At 40.8% G+C, this 4,748-nt stretch overlaps 1 protein-coding gene across 1 annotated transcript in view; it reads right to left on the bottom strand.

Annotated features, from left to right (window-relative positions):
* The window catches only part of LOC116703859 (amyloid-beta A4 precursor protein-binding family A member 1), a 27,890-nt gene extending 26,844 nt beyond the window's left edge, over positions 1-1,046 (bottom strand). The window contains exon 1 of the mRNA XM_032538840.1: positions 666-1,046. The gene's annotated coding sequence lies outside the window, so the exon portion shown is untranslated. The remainder of the gene's footprint in view (positions 1-665) is intronic.
* Between the last annotated feature and the right edge of the window lie 3,702 nt (positions 1,047-4,748).

Raw genomic sequence — 4,748 nt, forward strand, 5'->3', positions numbered from 1 at the left:
CACACACACACACACACTCACTCACTCTCTCACTCACTCTCTCACTCACTCTCTCACTCTCTCTCACACACACTCTCTCTCTCTCTCACACACACACACACACAATGTTGGGATACATCAATAGTCGAATTACTTACATTGTGTTTACATGTAGACTAGGCCGTTGCACCAGAGGGAGAAGATTAATCCATGAAAAAGTGCCAAATTGGCATGTGCTTTTATTTTAAAGGCTTACTGGCTTCTTAAATCCCCCACGGCCTTGAACGAGTGCATTTTGTTAAAAGGGCAAAATCCTACTTTTTGGGATTGGTGCTTATTATCAGTTAGCCCTGCGTCCCCACGAAGTGCCAATTCATAAATGATCATGTTATTATTCTGGATAAGAAGCACGTACAGTAGCTATATCCTGGGAATAAAATGCACAGGGTCTATCGCTGCATCTCTATTCCTCAAACGCCTGCCATCTGTTCGGGGGGAAAGTGCAGCAAACTGTCACCTGTCTAAATGCCTCCCTTTTTTTCTCCCTCCTAACGGTCCAGATTAAATCTCTGCAGGTGTCGAATCCGCCATCAGAAAACAACCTGAACACATTCTCATTCCGGCTCCCCCCGCCCCACACTAAAACCGGCTTCCCGTCATCGGCTGCTGGACATTTATCCATTTACCTGCATGTCGAGGAGAGGCCCGGGTCCGGCTGCTGCAGTACACATTGCCACTGTTTTCGTGCCTGCTCGTTCGGCTTGTCCCTCCAGACAATTTGCTCGGATTAAAGCGGAAAGCTCAGCCCCTCCTTCTGCACTGTGACATCAGAGCGGATTAGCGATGCACAAAGCGCCTTTACAAACACTGCTGATGCTGGTGGTGCAGACGCAAACTGTTCTTTACGGCCATGAGTGGAGCCTCATCCCAGCTAGACTCCATCAGCGCCTCTGTCCGCCTGCTGCAACGCCACCGTTAGCGGTTGTATTCCCACGGTCTGTCGGGGGTGTCGCTGTTATCTGCCTGTGGATCTTCCTGGTCTTATCAGACGTTCCTGAATTATTGAAATACCTGAAAAAGATGGACAAGTAGAAAAACTAGTATTCCGCTAGCTCTAGCTTGTGCACAATCCTCGTTTTCGCGTGTAACGTTAGCTAAAAAAACATTCTTAACATTCTAAATAACAACAAATTAGCTAAACCCCGAAAAGCTAATGTCAGCTAAAGTAGTCACGCATTGCCAGACCTTCCTCGACAATGTTAGGCAAAGAAAGTTAGACAAGAAATATTTTCTTTAAGACAAATGTAAACGCAACATTTAAAAAGGTCATTTAATAACACTTGCCTCCGTTTTGAGAACATTGCCTGCTCTTTCACTGCAGCTGAAACAAATACTCCACGCGCAGTGTAAATTGGTGCATTAACGTGCAGCTATCAGGATAGGAAATTAATCCGTTCCTTCTGATCAATAGGGCCTAACAAGTACAGTACACCCACTACAATACATGAGACTACACCACTGGCCATTACATGCATATTGAGGTTACTTAGTGATGGGTGAACATATTTTTTCCTACAAATTAAAGAGACTGCAAAGTTTGCCCCTCCATTTGCAATCATTTTCATGGCTCGGTGGGAAAACTCGGCCTTAGCGGTATGTAACAACAAACCTGACCCAAAAGACCAACACACAGCTGGTTAAACACTTTCTGTTACATGGCTGGCATCCGGTCCAAGCCACCATGATTGAATGCAATCAGAGATGGAATAAAGTTCAGAAATTTAGAGCTGAAAAAAATCTGGATTTCTAAATTGGACACCAAACATCCCAACAAGGGACTGGATCGTGAGGGACAATGCACTAAATCTTTAAATAGAAAATCTTTTTCCCCCTTACCCTAAAAACTACATGTCAATTTTAAGGAACCAATTGTGTGATTCGGTCTGCCCATCAATCGTTGCTCAAATTTAAATGTTTTAAAAGATAGCAAGGTGCACATTCCTTAGACCTGTACAAATAAGATGTAAAAATGTCAAACTTTTTTTAAAAATAATTTCACATTCCAGGTGGCCAGATAGCTCTGTTGGTAGAGTGGGCAACCATACATAGAGGTTTACTCCTAGAAGCAGCGGGCCCGGGTTGGACTCTGACCTGCAGCCCTTTGCTGCGTGTCATTCCCCTTCTTTCTCCCCTTTCATGTATTCAGATGTCCTGTCAAAAATAAAAAATGCAAATGCCCAAAAAATAATATTAAAAAAGAAAAAACGAATCTCACATTCCACACATTTTTTAAATTTCATTTCATGAGTGAAAAGTGTTGTTTTTATCGAACACATAGGTATGTGTTAATCTTAATTTGTATTTTAAAGCATTAATTAACAAGTTTCAATAAAATCAGATTTTCTGATTTAAAATGCAAAACTATGCAGGAAGGTTCTTCTCTTCCTTGTAAAAAACACATAAAATCTTTTCATTCCAGGCCTGTTGGTCTTGTTATCAGGCAGACATAACTGATAAATCTGAAGCAGGGGTGTTTGCGGGTCTTCTGGTATGATAATCCGGGCACGTTTCAGTGGCACTCAATGCCTGGTGGAGCAGATCAATAGGGCCTGTGTCTGTACGTTGTTGATCTCACACATTCTCAAGTCACATGCGTCCTTCCACTGGAGCAGCCGTTACCGTGACAACAACATGTGACGGAGGATGGTGATGGTGTGGAGTAGTAACCATAGCATCCACTCTGTGATTGCTATCATTGCAGCCACACATATTGAATCCCACACAAACAGCTTGCATACTCTCTCTACAAATAGATTCCAGTCTGTGAACTTTTAGCTGAATGTGGAGGCGTGTGTGACACATTTTAAGTCCTGAGCCAATGAGTGCAACATGCAGAAACAGGTCATCAGAATGTATCTGAGGTCATGTCTATAGCCTACTTATATGCCATTGAAATAGTCCAATTCACTGCTGGTCTATTTCCAGAGAATACATCAATAATTTGTTGCCCTCTCTGCATACATGGAGCAAACAACTTAAGACAAGACACGCACAGTATACCCTTACTGGGTCTTGTCTTAAGTTGTGAGCACAGACTGAACCCATTACTGGAATTAATGCACATTAATATTTCATCGCAGCCCATTACAGAGATGTATCTCATCACGCAGAAAACCCCTGACCTATCAAAATGCACACTCCAGGTTCCAGTGTGATCATGAAACAGCCAAGCTTTATTTTCAGTCTGACTGCAGGTGGCACTCTATAGCAGGACTGCTGGGATAAAGCCTGACATCTGACATCTGCATCTGGAGCAAAGTGCCGCCCAGGCCGGTTGTGATTGGTTTAAAGAAATGTATACAGTACAAGCCAGAATGTTTCTTTTCTCTTTTTTTGTTAGGAACACCCTGTTCACATTCACACAGTTCCACTCCTAACAGCTGTCCAATAAAACAACTAGTCTTCATTTCTGTCCACTGAGCATGGCTCAGTGGATCAGTTGGTGGTGAAAGGCATTGCTCATGGGCACATGAGCCCTGAGGGTAATGAAAACTGCTCTTGGCAAAGGCCACCCTAATACAATCGCGGTATTGCAAAGTTGCATATGCATAATATGCAATATACAAATAAAGCTGTATACTTGTCTTTTGAAGAACAATAATTTGTACATAACACAAATACATAACACAATAAAACAGGATTGTTGAACTGAAAATGTTACAAGTACACAGTTACAAGTTACAATGTACAAGTAATAATTGACAAAGACTTTGTGATTAAAAGTGGCATTATGAAATAAAACGGTGATCTGCAAAATAAAAACCACTGGAAATAAACTTAAAAAGTTGGATAAAGTAGGTTTTATTTGATAATTTAGTCATTTTGTGGTTATATTACATATTTTCAGTGTGTTGTTAATGTTTTTAATACAGAACATTGTTGCTCTCCGTTGTAAATGACTTATAAGTTATTTTTATTATAAACTGTTACTCAGGCTCTCAAAAGATGGAGTAAATGCACAGCATCTGACAGATTTTTCTTGTAAATCCTTTGAACACTATTCACAATCTTGTCTCTGTTCTTGACTAAAACCATTTGTACTGTTTGCATTTACACATGAGAATGATCATTTTATGATTCATCTTCTCTCTCTTCTCTCATCACTCGGATCTTCAGTGTTTCCTGAAGAAAGAACAAAAATGGCTTTCTGGACTCAACCAACCAGGGTGGAATTCATCTCCCCGTCTGTAAACGCCTTGTTGATAACTCAAAAGTGAATGGAAGGCATGATGGACTGTGTACAAGACAACTGTAGAAAAGGAGAAAAAGACGCATAGAAAGCTGGTCAGACAGATGGATCCCAAATCTGGATGAGAGGGCTCCCTCTTAAAACCATAACGACAAAGCCTGGTCTCACATAAGCAGCACACTACATTCTTTTCTCCTCTACTTCCCTTGTGCAAGGACACGGAAGGTGTCCAGGATTTCATTTTTTTTTTAATCTATCAAATGCTGATGGAAAAATATTGTATATATGTGATTATGTACACAGTAACATGTAACTAGTCTTTGATGTGGTGGTACCAAATGTCCATGATTTATTTGTATTTAATTTAAATTGGAAGAAACTCCATGGGAATGTCCATAGACTTTTTTAGATTAGATTCAACTTTATTGTCATTACACAAGGACAGGTACAAGGCAACAAAATGCAGTTTAGGTGTAAGCAGAAGTGCAATAGCAGTAAGTGCAGGATATACAATGGTTTC

This window comes from Etheostoma spectabile, chromosome 16 (genome assembly GCF_008692095.1).
Source record: "Etheostoma spectabile isolate EspeVRDwgs_2016 chromosome 16, UIUC_Espe_1.0, whole genome shotgun sequence".
In the NCBI taxonomy this organism is placed as follows: Eukaryota; Metazoa; Chordata; class Actinopteri; order Perciformes; family Percidae; genus Etheostoma; species Etheostoma spectabile.